The following is a 19192-nucleotide window of genomic DNA, read 5'->3' as shown; positions in this document are numbered from 1 at the left end:
ATCTAACTAGACTAGGTGATTCTCAGCAGTCTTAAATAGCTAGCGTGTAACTCTCAGTGTGACTCAGTTTCCCTTGAAGGAACATAACCAGGGCCAGGTGTTGCGTGCATCAGGTGCATGCAGCTGTTCTGCTTCTTATTCAGCTTCCTGTTAATGCATCCTGGGAGGCAGCAGGTGCGGGAGGCCCATTGCCAGCCAAGACAGAGATGCAGATGGAATTCCAGGCTCCTTGCTCCGGCTGTTGTGAATACCTGGGAAATGAAGGGGCATATGGAAAGCAATCTCTCTCTCTCTGCCTCTCTTTCAAGTAGATGGAAATAAACAAGTAAATACTAAAAAAAAAAAAAAAAAAAAAAAAAAGAAAAGAAAAGAGAAAAAAAGAGAAAAAAAGTGGAAAAACATGAGCAAGCACACACTTTCTTCCAAAATCAGCGTTCACTTCCTTTTTAGATGCAAAGCCTCTGTTTCCTGAGAAGCTCGAGGGAACAGGGAGTCCGGCTGGAGGATGAATTTCTTCCTGCCTGGAACATCCAAATCCATCCGACACACAGGTCCTGGCACCAAGGGAACATAGGCTTTGCCGTAGCAGCAATATTCCTGAGACGGGATAATAGTACTACTAATAAAACACAAGCCACCTTGTGTGTGCCTTGCGGGCAGGGGAGTGGAGCGATAGAAACGTGCTGGCAGCTGGCAGTGGGAGAACCAGCCTTCCCTCTCGCCAGATCTGATAGGGCTGCGGATCAGACTCCACCGCTTCACATTACAGCCCTTCCTCCACTTTCTCATTAGGGTGTCAGAATCCCCCAGCACTCCCGCAGACCCTGGTCAAGGCTTGGAGGGTGACTGTCCCTGATGCCCTGACTGGACGCCCACCTGTCAGAAAAATTCCCCCCAGGAAGGAGCACCGCGATGTCCCAGAGAGCAGAGGGGAGACGGAAAATCACACGGGCCGTCGCAACTCTCTTGTACACTTTTAAAGCAATCCCCAACCTCCCCAATCGCAAACACTGTCATCTGGCCTCTTCTTGTAAAACGACACCTTTCCCTTTAAAAACAATCCATAAATCCGACACAATAAACAGCTTAGTGCTCACTAACTCTCTTGATCTCTCACAGTCCAAGACCTGAAGCTCTTTAAATCATTCCACACATGCAAAAATTCATGCCTCATCACTTTCAAAGAGAGGATCAGGAGAGGGTCAGTCTGCCACAGCACTGGCAGAATGCACGAGGAGGGACAGCAAGTGCGGGCAATGCCCATTCTCTCATCACCGCAGGACTGGGGGGTCTGGGCGTCTGTAGTTTAGTCTCCCCCACAGGAGACTGAGCAGCCGTCAACCCTGCCCACTAAGAACCCGGGGTTCCATAGAAGTGGGGTTTACTGTGCACCCTGGTGTAGCACCTGGCCCAACTTCAGCCACAAGTTCCAAGGTCACATATCTCAGCTTCAGGGATGTCACTGCCACCTGCTACCTCTTACTGTCCCAGAAACCTGCCTGGCTCCTGTACATCCAAGTGAGTAAGGTCAACATTACATCTGCCTGTCATTCATTTGCCTCCAGGGTCCAGCTCTCCCACCTGCATCCCCAGCTTTCCAGTTGCCCATCTCTTGCCAAACTTGCTTGACCTCCTGGGACTCTAGAGCAGATGCCTACAATGCCCACCCCAGCCCATCCACTTGGCTCTTTAGTTCATTCATAGGAGCAGAAAGGAGAGTGATCTGATTAGTCCAAAGCCTGCCCACAGGCAAGCAGATGAACCCAAGTTTCCAAACAGGAAAAAACCCAAGCTTTGAAGGGCATCCTGCCTTAGAATAGGGGCCAGTGGTCACATGCAAGCCATCTGGGCACTGAAGGCACCTGCTCCCTGCAGACACAAGGTCAGTGACCAGTAACCTAGAACCTAGCCCTTGGTTTTCTAGAGAAAGACCCTAAATCAGCCCCAGAGCTGTCCATTGAACCCTCCCCTGAGGGAGGAGAGAGAGACAGACATGTACTTCCCAATGACCCAAGTCTGAAAGCTAGAAGGTACAGCTCATTGGTTACTAAGGTAGTGAAAACACAGAATTGGTGAGTGGAGTCCCCAAGTTTAGGCACCAGATGGCTTTCTGGGGTCCTGCTCTGTCCCTCTGGGAAGAACCTTGCAGTACCAGCAGGACCAGCTATCCAGGCTCTGCGCATATCCCCCAAGGAAACCCCTGCAAGAGGAAAGGAAGGAGGGAAGGTAGCAAGGGAGGGGAGTCAACTTCTGTCTGGGCACAGATGGACGAGGAAAAGGAAGGCACGTGGGAAAGCCGCCAAAGCCCCTGTCCTTGGCAGGAGCGGGGCTCTAACGCCCTCCAGTTCCCACCGAGGCCTGAGACCTGGGAGGGCAGGTGAAGAGCCGGCAGCCAGCGGGCTGAGCCCGCCCAGGCACGGACCTAGGGAACGGAGGCCTTCCAGGTGCTCAGCCCACTGTCCCTCCCCGCCCCCGCTAGCTTCCTCGGGCACTCCGGGAGAAGAGAGCAGGGTCCTTTGCACGGTGCCCCTTCCTTTGAGAAAAGCCCTCAGCTTCAGACTCAGAGGACCCGGGGTTCCAGCGCCAAGCCCCGGCCCCCCCCAGTTCCACCTTGGCTGGCGCCTCCCTCCGTCCTCCCGAGGAAGCCTATCAGGAGCTCTCCATCGGAGGAAGGGGTATCAGCCCGGGGCGGCCCCAAATCCCTAGCTGGCCCCTTCCTTTCGCCTCTCCCCGACACCCCTTTGTTTCAGGCCGGGAAAGTTGCCAAGGTGCATCCCCCACCTCTCTTTCCACAACACGCCCCCCTGGGCGCCCATCCCCCGCAGGGAACCCAAGCCCCAGGCGTACCGGCTCGCCTGCAGCTTGTTCTCGGGCCGGAGCAGCCGCTTCGAAACCGAAAGCAAAGAGGAAGCGAAATCCTGCAGTGTCCCCCCACCCCCAGCCCCCCACCCCGGTGTCACCGTCTTCCCCTTCGCTGCTCCCTCCACCATCGCTCGTGTCCCCCCCGCGCTCCGCGCTGCCCAGCCCCGCGCGGCCACCTCTCCTGGCGACGGGCGGAAAGGCCTCTCTCTTTCTGCGGGGCATCGGGGACACCTACCGGTGCGGGGCCGGGGTGGCGGGCAGGGACAGGGTAGGGTCGGCCGCCCATCCGGGCGCAGGTGCAGCCAGGAGCGCCGACTCTGTCCCTCCGGCAGGCTCCGTTCCTCCTCCTCCTCCGGAGCCGGGACTCGGGGTGCTCTCCTGCACCGCCTGCTCCCCGCCCCCACGCCCGGTGCTCCGGGTCCTCCCCCCGCGCGCCGTCCCCGCGCCGACTTGGCGGCCGCGCGTCCCCCGCGCCGCCCTGGCCCTTGGCACCGCGCCTAGTCCCGCAGCGCGTACTGGCGCGGGGGGCGAGGGGCTGCAGCCGCCGCGGCCTGGGAGCGACGGAGGCCCCCGCGGCGGCGGCGGCTGTGGCGGCGGCACTCACCCATAGTACGGATGCGGTGCAAACTGCACATGCTCGCGTCTGACAGGCGCTCTGCCCCCAGGCCGGGCTTAACTCCTTGTTCGCCCGTCGGCCCGCCGGGGCCCGTCGCCCGCGCCGCCCCGGCCGCCCCAACGCAGCCGGCGGGCTCGTCCTTGTCCTCAGAGCCTGGAAGCGCGCCCCGGCTCTGGGCCCGGGTGCAGGTGGCAGTGATGCAGTCAGTCGCTCCTCTGCGCGGCCCGGCTCAGCCACCCCACCTGCATTTAAGGTCTGCCGGAGGAGGGGGCAGCTCCAGACTCGTGGGAGTCGCCGGGACCGTGAGCACAGTATCCCCGGGGAGGTGGGGGGGGAGTGTCACAAAGGCCTGGGCTCCCTGGAGGTCATGTGAACCAAGGGTGTTGCAGACCCACTGTGCGCCAGCCTGATGTTGTGTGAAGGCTTTTCCTTGGCATGGCCTCCCAAGGTCTTCATTGTTATTTATCTATTATTAGTATTATTTTTATTTCCATTTTCAAGATGAAGCAACTGAGACCTATGGACGTTAACGAACTGGGCTATGGCAAAGGGCTCCCTGGGCAAAATTGGCAATTCCATTCCCACTGCCAAGATAAATGGAACTTGTTCCTTATGAGGTCAGTCTACATTCTTCTCTTGGGAGGTGAAAAGAAGGGCTGTTCTGAAAACCTAGAGATTCCATGACGTGGAATGTGGGAAACTTCGGACAGGGGACCCCGAGTTTGTGATGTCTCCCCAGCCCTACCTGAGCTGTTTGCTGCGTGGGAGTGAAATCCCCAGACCCACACACTAAGTCTTGATCCTGGCCCTGGACACCTCAATCAACAGGAAAAGACTTTTTTTATTTACTTATTTTGTTTGAAAAGCAGAACTACAGTGAGAGAGCAAAAGCGATGGAGAGAGAGTTTCCATCCACTGGGTCACTTCCCCCAAACCAGGAGCCTGGAACTCCATCCAGCTCTCCTGTGTTGGATAACAGAGGCCCAGAGAGCTTTCGGCCATTATTAATCTGCCTTGCCATGCACATTTGCACAGAACTGGATGGGAAGGGGAGGAGCTGGCAGACCAATTAGCATTCGTATTTTGGATACACTGCAGGCAACAGTTTAACCCACTCTGCCATAGCCCTGGCACCCAGGAATACCCTCTTAAATTTTTCAGGCAGACCCTCTGTGTGCAGGGGCCTGATCCAGCATCAGGGCTATTTCTCAGGCTACAGGCAGAGGAGACGGAGAAATAGATTGTAACCCATACCCACTACCTTTGTTTATGTTTATTATTATTTGAGAGACAGAGAGAGCTCCCATCCACTGGGTCACTCCACAAGGGCCCATGGAATTCGATCCAGGTCTCAATCCAGGTGGATGGCAGGCAGGCACCTGCTTGCTTGAGTCATCACCACTGCTTCCCAGGGGCTGTGTTAGCAGGAAACTGGAGTCAGAAGCCAGCACCCAAAGGGCAGCCAAGCACTGCCCTGTGGGACGTGGCCCCCTTCACTGCTGTGCTAAAGGCTGGCTCCCCTTCCCCCTTTTCATATCCATACCACAGTGAGAACCTGCTCTCAGAAGTTCTAGTTAGCGTGGAGTCTGCTAAGAAAAGCAACCAGAGGCTCATCCAACTCCTCTTGCCCCACTGGGGGGTGGTGGGGGAGGATCTGAATGAACCTGTCTTGTTCCTATGTCTTCCCCCAGTTGGCTGATGGAACCATGAGTCTTCCATTAACCTCCTGTTTCTGCCCAGACTATCCCAAGATCAACAAAGGAATATCTCAAAAGTGGAGGGTGGACAATGTAGACCAATAGTTCTGAACCTATTCTAATATAATACCGTGTTCTTAGCCTGCCTGAACCGTTATGGGAAACACTGGGTTTCCAGCATGGGCAGAGTTGGAATATGCTGGGTTCCTCCAGCCAATACAGGAAATGCCTAGCCTCGTGGAACCAGCAGCAAGAGCTCCTGACTTGCTTCATCCTCGTCTGCGGAATGGAGATACTGTGTCTACTTTATGTTAGGTGTCGGTGTAATACACATCCAGTCCTCAGGCAGCAGGAGTCTTTCCATAACAGGAATCTGTTTTTCTGTCGGAGCAAAGGCAGGAAAAAGGGAAGCGGGTCAAGGCTGAGGGCAGGCATGTACGCTGTACCCAGGACAGAAAGGTCCCATCTCAGGGTCTGTGGTGGCAAGCAGCTTCACTGACTCTGGCAGCGAGATCTCCCTGATGAAGTTGGGGACAGCTCCCGCGATGCACCTCGTCCCTGGGGGAAAGACTGGCATACCTGCTCTTGTTCTCCGAGCCTGGGCTGACTTGGCTCCCTGCTGGGCTCTGGGAGGCAACACCATGTGGAGGAAAGCAATAATGAGCTGGGAAGGCAGAATGTCTGAATTCCCGACATCTCATCCATTAGGCAGAGTCGGCGCAGTGCTGAGTGCCAACAATATTTTTAGGGGCCCACAAAGATGAATTTCTTATAAAATCCGAGGCAAAAAATAAACCTTGAGGTCGAAGACAATGTTTTCCTATATAATATTAATATTTTCTTCCTTAGTGTGGGAGCTGTGGTCTGGAAGCTGAGTGGCTGAAGGAACTAAGACACAAGGTTCACCATCATCCAGTCTGTCTACTTTATCCTTGTCTCCTGCGGACCTAACAGCAGGATCCAGATTTTCCTCATCCCTCTATTAAAGTCCATTGCTTCCTACCAATAGTTTATACATACTGTCTTAAAAGATGGACATATCTTCTGGTTTGGGATAGGATTTTTTTTTTTTTTTTGGTCGTCTTCTCATGAATGCGGCAATATGGTTTGGTCAAGGTTAGACAAGTAGTGTAAAGGCAAAATGTTGCTCAAGCTGGGGTCTTTGGCATCCTATGCAAAGTCTTTTGCAACTGTACTTCCAAATGAAATTAGGTGTGTCCAGGACAGAGCAGCCTGCTGCGGCAGAGGACCTAAAGATTGCATCTGGAGCAATGAGTGGGCTCCCTGGCTTTTCACCCGGAGGACGCTGAGATTGGCATGCTGTGGCACGAGCAGGGATGGAAAGGGGACACTGAAATTCTACTTGCAGTGATTTAAGTACAGACTTGAGACAGAGAGTCCCTGATGCGAAGCAAGCACACCCAAGCCGGCCAAGTCTGCCTTGCCTTTAGGCTTCTCGAAGCAAGGGGAGCTAGCCAGAACCATGGCGATTTCATAGACTTTGAGACTGCATCTGCTGGTTCCTTCCTCAAGTGCCTTAAAACAGTCAGTTGGGACTGGGCCAGGAGTCAGGAATTTCTTCCAGATCTCCCATAGGTGTGGCAGGGGCCCAAGTACTTGAGAACCATCATAGCTGTTTTTTCGGGTGCTTTAGCAGGAAGTTGGATCAGAAGAGGAGGTGAGACTGATTCCCAGACACCCCAAAATAGGATGGGATGCAGGCATTCCAAGCAGCCTCTTAACCTACGACAGCACACCAATTGTACCTGGATACTTGGATGTCTCTCTCTTCTTCTTTTTTTTTTTTTTTTAAGATTTATTTATTTATTTAAAAGGCAGAGGGACAGAGAGGAGAGATCTTACAGCTGCTGATTTATTCCACCAAATGACCACAAAGCCAGGCTGGGCCAGGTTGGATCCAGCAAGCTGGAACTCCACCCAGATCTCCCACCTGGGTTGTTGGGATCCAAGTACATAAGCCATTGCCTGAGTGTGCACTGGCAGGAAGCTGGGTCAAAAGTAAAGCAGCCCAGGCACTCTGATATTCAATGCTGGTGTCCAAAGCAGCAACTTAATCACAAAGTCATGCACCCATTTCCAATGTTGAATGTCTTAGGTGGTTCCTTTAATCATTTTCAACCTATTGACTCATCTGCCAAACGGAAAGTGCAATAAGCCTCATCTTTCCCTGGAGCTGTTGCAAGAAGAAGGTGTAGTGACAAGATGCCTTGCATAGTGACAGGTACGTGGTACAAGGTAATAAACGGCAGAAGTGCTGAATAGTTGCATGAAGCCTCTGCCAGAGTAGGGGATGACTGGCAGTTCTCACATCTCTCGATCTATCACCAGCCCCGGGAAAGAAGTCAAACCTCTCTGGAGCCCCCTAAGAAGCCTGGGACACATTACGTTCTTAGACACATTTTCTGAGACAAGAATTTTCTCTGCCTTTCCTCCCAAGCAAACCTTCCATAACAGGATAGCTCTTGTCCTCCACCATAAGCAATTTTCTTGATGACTTTCAAAGGGGATCAGAACCATCTCTTTATGCTTGTTAGAGAGGATCGGTTCCCTGGGGGTTGCCCTCTGACCGAAAGTCAGGAGAGATGTGGCTCAAGAGAGTGATTCAGCCCAAAGACTGGCTGGCAGCCACATCAAGAGAGGGTCTGGAGGGAGCTGGAACGTGGACACGGGAGAACAAGAGACCACATCTATCTATGGCAGATGCGGTGATGGGAAAGACAGAAACAAAGCTGGAGCAGAAGAAATGTCAGTGTAATGAGCTGGGTGGGAGAGAACCGGGGAGTGGCAATATGACGTTGTTGAGAGGAGGTGGAGGTATTAGGCTGCCGGGGGAGGGGAGGTTTCTAGAACAGTTCCTTTCTGAAATAAGAAGGAAAGGGGACATTGAGAGGCCACGGGGGATGCGCCTTATCATTTAGAATTCTGTGACCACAGAAATTGACTTGAGCTATCTTAAATCTGGACAGAACTTATTGGAAGAATCTCATCTGGTTGCTTACTTATGAAGGGAATTCGGGCCAAAAAAAAAAAAAAAAAGCTTGAAAAGGCTATCTTTGTGCCAGCTTTGGGAGTCCTGATGATGGCAGGTGATGGAGAGTTGCATCAGAGCACTGCTGCCAGAATCACCAGACCCCAATTTCTTTCTTTCTTTTTTTTTTTTTTTTGCCACTTCTGCTTAAGTGAAAGAGGCAAATTTTTTTGCCACTTCTGCTTAAGTGAAAGAGGCAAATTTGCTGATAGGGGCCCAGTGGGAGCCCCTATCAGCAGCTTTCTTCAATGAAAGAGAAATCAGGAGGCTGATCTCAAAAGGGAAAGGCTGTCAAGCAGACCTCAAACAATAAATACTCAGACAGAGATGAGCAAGTAGCATGGGAATCTCCTACCTGACTCAGGGACCATGTGAGGGTATTCCCCCATCTCTCCTCTGTCCCAGACTTTATTTTTCAGGGCAGTTTGAGGATCACAGGAGAACTGAATAGAAGATACAGTAATGCCCCACACACCTCCAGACCCCACCCATGCACAGCCTGCTCCATACGCCACCATTTCCCACTAGATGCTGTGTTTATCGCAATTCATGAACCTGGATTAACACATCATAATCATCCAAAGCCTATAATTCACATTAGGGTTCATTCCCGCTTTTGTATACTTTAGGGATTTGAACAAATGTATAATGACATGCATCCATCATGATAGTATCATAGAGAATGGGGCTGGTTTTGTGGCACAGCAAGTTAAGCTGCCAACTGTAACATCGGCATTCCATATTGGAGCGCTGGTTGCAACCCTGGTTGCTTCTCTTCCCATCCAGCTCCCTGTTAAGCCACCTGAGAAACCATCAGAAGATAACCAAAAAGCCTGGACTATGCCATGTACATGCGAGACTTGGATGGAGTTGTGTGCTCTTGATTCCCAGCTGCCCTGGCCTCAGCTTTTATAGCCATTTGGGGAACAAATCAGCAGATAGAAGATCTCTCTCTCTCTCTCTCTTTCTCTTTGCCACTCTTCAAATAAATTAATCTTTTTAAAAAGGATAGTTTCAGGAACATAAAAATCCCTTCTGCTCTGCTGATTCATGCTTCTCTCCCGACTCCCCGCTGGCAGCCACTGCTTTTTTCATTGCCTCCATAGTTTTACCTCTTCCAGGATGTCATATGGTTGAGATCAGACAATTTACTGTCTTTCCAGATGGACTTCTTTCATCTAGTAATACACACTCCAGTTTTCTGCAGGTCATCTCATATCTTGGGAGCTCATTTCCTTTCGGTATTGAATGCTACTGCATTGTCTAGATACATCACAAGCTCTTGCCTACCCACCTGGTAAAGGACATCTTGGTCACTTCCAAGTTGCAGAAGAAAAGAATGAAACTGCTATGAACTGTGAGTAGGCTTGTCTGTGCACTTAAGTTTTAAATTCCTTGGGATAAATACCAAGGGGCCTGGTTGCTGAGCTGTAGGGTGAATGTGTTTAGTTGTTGTTAAGATTTATTTAGTTTTTATTTGAAAGGCAGATTTTTACAGAGAAGGAAAAACACAGAGAGAGGTCTTCCCATCTGCTGGTTCACTCCCTGAATGGATGACCAGAGCTGTAGCTAATTTGAAGCTGGGATCCAGGAGTTTCTTTAGGTCTCTCATACCAATGCAGGATCCCAATGATTTGGGCCATCTTCCACTGCTTTCCCAGGCCATAATCAGGGAGCTGGATCAGAAGTGGAGGAGCCTGGATGCCAACTGGTGCCCATATGGGATGCTGGTTCTTATAGGTGGAGGATTAGCCTGTTGAGTCAGTATGCCAGCCCCAAGTGTGTTGAGCTTTATAAGAAATCTGTCAACTGTCGTGCAGTGTGAATTCTACCACCACTGCAGTCCCACCAGAAATGAATTTGAGACTTCCTGTGGCAGCTCCTCACCCCCACCACCCTAAAAAGGCTGTGCAGGGCTTCTCATTGCTCCTTCGAACCTTCCTGGCCCTGAGAGTGGTGAAAGGAGAAAGAAGTTAACCTGGAAAGGCACAGAGACCCCACAGCTACTGAGGCAGAAAGACACAATTGGCTCAGTCAGATCCTTTCTCAGCCTGGGGTTGGGAGAAAGCTGAGTGGCTCTTCATTGCCACCCAACATCGATGATTCACATGAGAGTAAGTCCCTACCCAGCCTGACAAAGGTGGACACTGTGTGTGTGTGTGTGTGTGTGTGTGTGTGTGTGTGTGTGTGTGTGTGTGTGTGTGTGTTACAACTACAAACAATGCTCAGGAATGGGGAAGAAATGTAGGTTATTAAGGATGACCTTGAATGTTTATAAAATGTCTTAGAGGGATAGAAAGAGGTCCCAGTGGAGAGAAAAGAAGCATTAGGCCTTGGGGAAATAATTGAATGACTGCAGGTTTACCAAAAAGTTTGATATCGACTTGTTCATGTGGGAAAGGGATATACAGTTTCAAAAAGCGCTCAAAATAATGTGTCTTCCTACTTCAGGGGCATTTAAAAGTCATGTCCTCCCTTTCTCTCTCTCTCTCTCTCTCTCTTTCTTTCTCTGGTCATTGGAAAGAAAATGCAGTGGTTAGGGCTACACAATACTCACGAACAAACAGCACCTGGAGTCACAAAGTGAAGACCTGGCAGTTCTATGATCCTGTGAGTTCCTCCAGAAAGTATGAAGACATTCATGTGTGTGCATTCATGTGTAGTACACAGTTGTGACCGTTTGTGCAGAGACCAGCAGAAAATCACAGGGGCAAAGTCCAGTGCAGAAATGTCAAAGCAAGCACGCCCATGCACGTTGAGACCATGCTGGACTCGTGAGTAGGGGTTCAGCCGTGAAGCTTGCGACTAGAGTTGACTCATAGACTCAGGGACCGTAAAGGAGAACCCAGTTCCACTCCCAAGCCCCCAACTCTGTGGCTCTTATTTCCAACTGAACAGTCAGCCCAGGTGCTGGGCAAATGGAAAAGAATTTCTGCCCTGGAGATTAAATCCCACAGGGCAAGCTGGTCACCTCCCGTCTGTGCCTCCCTTTGCCAGGATACCAGGAGCTTAGCAGTCTAAGGAGGGACAAAGGAGTATTGTTAAGGCTTGCCTGGTTATGAGAAGGCTTTGCAGCTAAAAGCTTTTAGGCTGCTATCTAAGCCATTCTCCACCCCGGGGGACACTGTGTGCCTGTCCCAACCTTGCCATATCGGTTCAAAGAGAAATTTCAGCCAGACGCAGTGATTACACAGGGTATCTTGGGACTTGGCAACATTAATAGGGTAAGAATTTCTATCGCACATCTCATCCCAGTCCTGCCAGACTGAAATGGAGTAGAGTAGCAAACTTTACCTTTTTGTAAAAGGGTACACAAGCAGGGGTGTCCAAGCTGGGGAACAGGGGTGCAAGGACTGTGACACAGCAGTAGAGGTGAAATTTGTCTCTTCTCCATTTAACTTCTAAATTCTGGCCCTTCTGGGAGAATTCTGCCACCTTCTGGAAAGGTTGCCTCAACTATGGTTGAAGGACCTAAACGACTCCATCTTGTCAGTGCAGGTGCCCCACTAGTGTCCCAGTTGCTGATGAACTAACAAGTATGTATATTTAGCATCTTATCTTGTCTGGCCCTGTGCTGCCTTGAAGATTTGGTTCCCAACTTCCAAGGAACTTGTTATTCAAGTCAACAACCTTTTAGGTACCATGTGTTGTGCTGAGGGAACAAAGATCGAGACCTACACCCGGAAGAGTATTATGGAGTTTGTTTGAAATGGATACCACTTTTTTCAAATTATGAATTTTCCAGGAACTTTTTTTTTCATACCTCTTGCATGGATTTCAAAATATTATAATTTAATTAATTTTATTTTGTTTGAAAAGCAGAGAGAGAGAGAGAAAGATTAATCTTTCATCCACTGATTTACCCTCCTAATACTTACATCAGCTGTAATGGGACTAACTTAAACCCAGGATCGCAGAACTTGATCGGAGTATCCCACAAGCCATCCCCTGCTGTTTCCCCAGGCGTGCATTTGCAGGAAGCTAAATGGGAAGTGGAGTAGCCACTGGATTTGGATCTCTCACATGAGGTGGCAGCCAGGACTGGCCAAGCTGAAGCCAGGCATTTAGATATGAAATGCAGGAATTCCAAGCAGCACATAACCACTGTGCCACATGCCCACTCCCAGCTCATCTTTAATTCCAGTGCCTGTCGACTCTTTGAAGAACCCTCCTATGGCAGATAAGAACCATACTGGAATCTCTAACAAGCTGATAGCCAAGTTCCAAGTGTAAAATTCCACATCTCCCATGTGGGAAGGTCTGTGATTGTGTTCAACTGTGAGGTTGAGTCCAGAGCCAGGCTTTATCGCTGCCATGCTCTATTTGTGTTCCTTTGGTGCAAAATAAGCCAGTATTTACACATTTACCCACTTCTGTTTGTCAAAAGACTTTAGTCACACCATCTTTCTTATCCACAACCTATGTCAAAGCTTGCTTGCTTTTACGTCCTTCAACCAAGGACAGACATGGAAAGGGACAATGACATCCTCGGCAGAGTTGTATCCATATCTGTGAACAAGAATGTCAGATACATACAGTTATGACTTTCCCAGGGAATATGAAGGGGCTTCAAAAAGTTTAGAGTGCAAATAAAATGTCAAGTTTACTCACACTCTATGAAGGGTTTTGGAAACATGCTGTAGAAGATTATATTTGGGGAAAAAAAGCAATGTAAGGATTTTTTTTTTACACTTGATCTTAGCCAAAAGGCCAAGAAGTGATTAATGTAGGGATTTTTTTTTTTAATCGCACTTAAATTGTTCATTCTATTTTTTCATAATTTTTTTACTAGATAAGGATAGTGTTTTAAAGATACTTATTTTGAAATGCAAAGAGGCATAAAGAGAGAAAGAATAAAGAGAGAGGCATACAGACAGAGTGACTGAGATCTCCCATCTACTGGCTCAGCCCCCAGATGCTCACAGCAGTTGGGGCTGGGCCTGAAACTGGATCTCTCACATGGGTGGCAGCCAGGGCTGGGCCGAGCTGAAGTCAGGAGCCTTAAACTCCATCAGGATTTCCCACATGGGTGGTAGGGCCCCAGTTACTGTCACCTGCTGACTCCCAGGGTTTGTATTAGCAGAAAATTGGAACCGGGAGCAGGAGTCTAGCACTCTGACATGGAGTATGGAGATCCCAACAGGATGTGTCAGGCATAATGCGGCATGGTTTTGTCCCTTATCATGAACCTTTCAAAGTTTATGGAACAAAAGTTCTGGGAAACAGGGAAGAAACAATAGTGAGGTCTCTAGTGACATGAACTAGAGTAGAGGGTGCGTCCTTTGTGCTAGAACTGCATGTCTGTGTGTAGAGCACAGAAGTGAAGAAGGGACTGGATTGTTTGGGGCTGTGTTCAGTGAGGTGCCATATGTAAATGTTCTGTGGTTGCATCATAGGAGAGTAGTATTCTTGTCACATCCTTGGGTTCTTCCCATTGAAATTCCAAGGTGATATTCTAGTAAGAAATTGAGACCAATGGGTCGCAATCCTTACTGACGTGTCACCAGATTGAATTGAACAGGCTGGTGCCCTGGTATTCTCCAAAAGGGTCTAAGAGGGGATCCCTGGTGCTGTATTTAGAAATACGGACAAATGTGGAGTGACAAGGGCTGGGGAGAAGGAAGACAGGCAAAGAGTTTCCCTCTCGAAGTCACTGGCCATGCTGCTCCCACCCAGGATCTCCCCGGGTAGGGCCTCTGAACCACACCCAGCTGGCTTTGCATTTCTTCTGAAGTGCAGAAAATAGCTGAATACATCATTTCCCTAACAGGATGTAAAGTGGGCTTGGATTAAAAGTAGGGGGCCCAAGTTTAACTCTGTCCCCAGTCTTGTGTCTGTTCCTTCAAGTCTTGGACAACTGCCAGACCACAAGAACATGCTGTATAATAGGAATCCGGTAATGCTGTTGCGGTCATAGCTTAATTGCTTTGAGGAGGGATATCTAGAATAGAGATCCAGACGACATCAAAAGCATATGGTCTGCTCTGATCTCTCCCTGTTACTAATTCTCCCCAGGATCCTAACCAGGTGGCAGGACTCAACATGCCGGTATTCAACTTGAGGGATGGGCAGTGAAGGGGACACCAAATAGCCCTTCTTGGACTTGCAGTTTGTGGTTTAATTGAGTTAGTTGTCAATGTCCCTACATCTCAACTTTCTGTCTTACTCACGGATCAATACTTTTAAAACATTTTAACAGTTTTATTAAGGAAATGATTCATACTCCTCGTAAAAGTGTTTACATAACAGAAAAGAACATGGCAGAAAACTGAAAGTGTTGTACTCAATTTCCATACTAAAAGATCATCACTATTAATGTTTGGGAAAATTATTTATTTATATAGATATAGATGCAGCAATATGTATATAATTTTATGTAAAATAAATCATATGGTCTACACTTTTCTCTTTTAAGAAACGTGTTTATAAAAGATAAAAGAGATCTCCCTTAGATTGGTCTACTCCCTAAGTTCCTACAGCAGCCAGGGCTAGATGGGGCTGAAGCTAGAAGTCGAACTCCATCCAGGTTGCCCATGTAGCTGGGACTCAAGTGGTCGAGCCTTCATCTGGTGCTTTGCAGGCACTTTGGCAAGCTGGTGGTTGGGAAGCACAGTAGTTGGGATTCAAGTTGGCGCTCCAATACAAGATACAGCATCCCAAGTGACTAACCCAGTGTACCACAATTCCAATCCCTGTTCCATAATTTTGTAGGAATTGCTTCAGGGTAGTATGAAGTAGTGATATCTTTTTCATGTCTGTAAATGTAACTTTTCATCATCACTTCTAAGATTGTTTTTTATTTGTTTTATCTGAAAGGCAGAGAGGTGAAGATCTCTTATCTCCTGGTTCATTTCCCCAAATGCAACAACAGCTAGCAATGGGCCATGCTGCTCTCAGATGCCAGGAACATGGTGGCAGGGACTCAAGTACTTGAATAACTATTGCTGTCTCCCAGGTATGCATTAGCAGAAAGCTAGACTTATGAGCAGAGCCAGCACTTGGGCACAGGAACTCTGTCTGTCAGGAGCATGAGCATTCCAAGGGTGTGTGTATTACCGTTGTGCCAAGTGCCCACTCCAATTCTTCACCATGAAGTTTAATGGCTACATAATATTTTCTATGATGAATCATAGCAATAATGCCTTACGTATTAGGTTCCAATTGGTATACATTAAGTTCAACTCTTTTCCTCTTTATTTTGTTAGCATTGCTACTTTAAGTATAGGAGGCACTGCTTAGCCTTCTAACAAGGATTATGAAAAATATCCAGTGGTGTAACCCAAGGAACGCCACAAGAATCCCCAAAATGACAGTGGGTCTGGATCCCCATCCCATCCTCTAGTACCTAGGTTTGATGCCTGCCTCCAAGACCTGACTCCAGTTTCCTACTAACGCAGATCCTGAAAAACAGTGAGGATGCTCAAATAATTGGATTTTTGCTATGCATGAAATAAACATGGATTGAGTTCCCAGCTCCCAGCCTCAGCCAGACTTAATCCCAGCCATTGTGGACATCCAGGGAATAAATCATAAGACAGAGAGCGAGTGAACGCTCAATTTAGCATCTCTGGAATGAAGAACTGCATCCAGGTCTCCCATGTGGGTGACAGGGACTCAAAAATATGAGTCTTTGTCTGCTGCCTCCCAGGGTGCACGATTGCGGGAGGCTGGATCCAAAACCAGGGAACAAGGGCTTGAACCAAGCACACTGACGTGCGATGTGGACATCCCAAGTGGCAGCTTAACCTGCCACACCACAAAGCCCGTCCTTTCAAATAAATATATAAGATTTTAAGATGCGTTGTCCGTGCAATGTGTCTGGGAGTGCTGTGTGGGTGTGATGGGGTGTGTGCCGCTTTGGACAGGGCACAGAAGGAGGGGATGCCTATTGCTCAGAGCTAGGCGTCCTGCACTGGGAAGGACAAGAAGGTTCTTTGCACTCCCCCTAGGTGGCCCTGGTCCTGTAGTACCACCAAATTTCCCTGAAACTATGCAAAAGTGATTAAGAACCAAGTATGCATTGGTTCAGATCTCCATTTCAAACAGCATGTCATCTGTGAACCACCAGGTGACCAAAGCGCGCAGAGGTCAGGCGTGAGCTTCTGGTACAGTGGCTAAGATTCTACTTGGGACGCCTGCATCGCCTAGAGGGTGTCCATGTGCATGTCACCATTCTGCTTCAGATCTAGCTTCCCGGGAGATGACAGCTCAATCGCTGGGTCTCTGCCATCCACCTAGGAGGCCTGGATTGAGCTGTACATCCTGGCTGAGACCGGCACCAGCGGTTGTATTTGAGCAGTGAACACAGATGCAAATAAATGTACTAAATAAATGAATTAATTTTAAAAAGTAAAGAAGGTAAGTTGGGGATGGCACTGTACCCGTAGTGTGGCTAGGTTAAGCTCCTGCTTGCAGTGCCCATATCGCAAATAGGTTCTGGTTCAAGTCGTAGTCACTACACTTCAGTTCCAGCTCTCTGTCAATGGCCTGAGGAATCAGTGGAAGATAGCCCAAGGGTTTGGGCTCCTGTACCCATGTGCCGGGAAGAAGCTCCAGGTTCCTGGCTTCAGCGCAGAAGAGACCCAGCCACAGCAGTTATTTGGAGAATGAATCAGCAGATGGCAGATATGTCTCTCTGTCTCTCCCTCACTCTCTCTGTAACTATACCATTCAAATAAATTCAAAATATATGTTTAGGGTCCAGTGTGGTAACCTAGTGGCTAAAGTTCTTGCCTTGCATGTGCCAAGATTCCATATGGGCACCGGTTCGTGTTCTAGCTGCTCCCTTTCCCATCCAGCTCCCTGCCTGTGGCCTGGGAAGGCAGTAGAGGACGGCCCAAAGCCTTGGGACCCTGCACTTGCGTGGGAGACCCAGAAGAAGCTCCTGACTTTGGATTAGCTCAGCTCAGCTCAGCTCAGCCCTAGCTGTTGTGGCCACTTGGGAAAGGAACCAGCAGACTAAAGATCTTTCTCTGTAAATCTGACCTTCCAGTGAAAATAAATATATATATATATATATATATATATAAGGCAGATATATATATATATATATATATATATATATATACGTATGTTAAAAAGAAGTAAAGTTGGTAATGGAACAGACCAAGCCGATTCTTAGAGCTCCAGGTTTCACCCTGACCACCAGATGGCGCTAAGACACAGCCTGCCGCGCCCTGATGGGAGGTGCCCAGGCTGAGGGAAGGCAGGTTGTGCCCTTTGGGCAAAGCCCCTCACCACAGGTACTAGCCCGGCCACTCCTCCCAGAAACCCTCAAATTGGGAGTGGGGAGCAGCAAGCACAGCAGGGGAGTTCCTGAAGGCTCAGAGGAAATAGCAGATCTGTTGATTTCTGGCCAAACCACTAGGGGGGAAACCAGAGCTCACTGGGCCAGGTCGGTTCATGGTGTCCTTTATTTCAGTCCTTCCGGTTGTCTGTGACTCCTGGGGCGCCTGTGAGCTCACTCATTGCAACTACTCAGCCTGGGAGATGGGCTGCAGGTGAACACAAAGACATTTTCCAGGCGGCAATATTGTTGAGCCCTGGCTTGGTCACTACACCTGAACTAAGCCCTGTCATTTGGCCTGTTTATTCCTCTTTGCCATGGAGATAAAGGAGCTGGCGCGATGACTCAATAAACTAATCCTGCAGTGCCAGCATCCCATACAGGCACCAGTTCTAGTTTCTGCTCTACTTCTGATCCAGTTTTTCTGCTTACAGACTGGGAAAGCAAAGAAGGGTGGCTCAACTTTTGGACCCCTGCGCCCACGTGGGTGACCCAGAAGAGACTCTTGGCTCCTGACTTCAGATCAACTCAGCTTTAGCCATTGTGGCCATTTGGGGAATGAACCAGTGGATGGAAGATTCTCTCTTCCTCCCCCCCCCCCCGAAATCTGCCTTTCAAATTAAAAAAAAAAATCTTATAAAAATGGATATAAAAATAATCTGGGGAAGCCTGGTATGGTAGCCTAGTGGCTAAAGTCCTTGTTTTGCATGTGCCAGGAGCCCATATGGGTGCCAGTTCATGTCCCGGATGCCCACTTTCCATCCAGCTCCCTGCCTGTGGCCAGAGGGCATTGGAGAATGGCCCAAGGCCTTGGGACCCTGCACTTGTGTGAGAGGCCCTGAAGAAGCTCCTGGCTCAATTCCGACTGTTGTGGCTACCTTGAGAGTAAATCAGCGGGTAGAGGATCTTTCTCTCTGTCTCTTCTTCTCTGTAGAACTGACTTTCCAACAAAAATAAGTAAATATTTTAAAAAATATATTTTAGGGTAGGCACCATGGCACATCAGTTAAATCCCTGCTTGAGACGGCAGGACCAAGTGCCTGCTTTAAGTCTCAACTCCTCTGCTTCTAATCCAGTTGCCCAAGTCCAGTGCTCTGTGCCATGCCAGCCTGGGCCCTGCCTGCCTAGCCAGGACCCACACATACTCATGTACTGGTCCCTAGACCCTAGATGTGCCAGTGTTTGCCCCCCAACATATCTTAAAAAAAAATAGAACAGGCAACTACACTGGCATGCTGGTATAATGAACACAAATTTAGCATTAACTAGGCCCACGGTCTCTGCCAGGTACTGGCTGCTTTTCTCCCAGCAGTGTAACTTGCCTAGGTACAATAAAGCTAGGCAGCTGCCTACAGCTGGGGGATCCGGTTCCTACTAATGTGACCCTGGGAGGCAGCAGGTCATGGCTCAAGTGCTTGAGCCCTTGCCACCTACATGGCCAGAATTTTTGGCTCCAGATTTCAGCCTGGCCCAGCCTCACGGTTGCAGGCATTTGGAAAAATAATCAGGGTTTAAAAAAAAAAAAATCTCTCCCTCTCTCCCTGTATTGCTCTGCCTCTCTATATAAATAAAAATCGATACATTTTAAAAGCTGAAAAAAAAGCTCTAGCCCCAGAAAATGTTAAGAATTAAGATAATTTCTTATACAGTGACCTGCAGTTTCCTGGGGGCATAGCCAATAA

At 48.9% G+C, this 19192-nt stretch overlaps 1 protein-coding gene and 1 pseudogene across 1 annotated transcript in view; both read right to left on the bottom strand.

Annotated features, from left to right (window-relative positions):
* TMEM229B (transmembrane protein 229B) overlaps nt 1–3282 on the bottom strand; it is a 37308-nt gene extending 34026 nt beyond the window's left edge. Inside the window, exon 1 of the mRNA XM_040975418.1 lies at nt 3098–3282. The gene's annotated coding sequence lies outside the window, so the exon portion shown is untranslated. The remainder of the gene's footprint in view (nt 1–3097) is intronic.
* Nucleotides 3283–12797: 9515 nt separating this feature from the next.
* On the bottom strand, nt 12798–12946 carry LOC121153257 (annotated as a pseudogene).
* Between the last annotated feature and the right edge of the window lie 6246 nt (nt 12947–19192).

The sequence above is a fragment of the Ochotona curzoniae genome, unplaced genomic scaffold (genome assembly GCF_017591425.1).
Source record: "Ochotona curzoniae isolate NIBS_2020 unplaced genomic scaffold, NIBS_Ocur_1.0 contig_2688, whole genome shotgun sequence".
In the NCBI taxonomy this organism is placed as follows: Eukaryota; Metazoa; Chordata; class Mammalia; order Lagomorpha; family Ochotonidae; genus Ochotona; species Ochotona curzoniae.
Note: the sequence above shows the minus strand (reverse complement) of the source record. Positions and strands in the feature narration are given on the sequence as shown.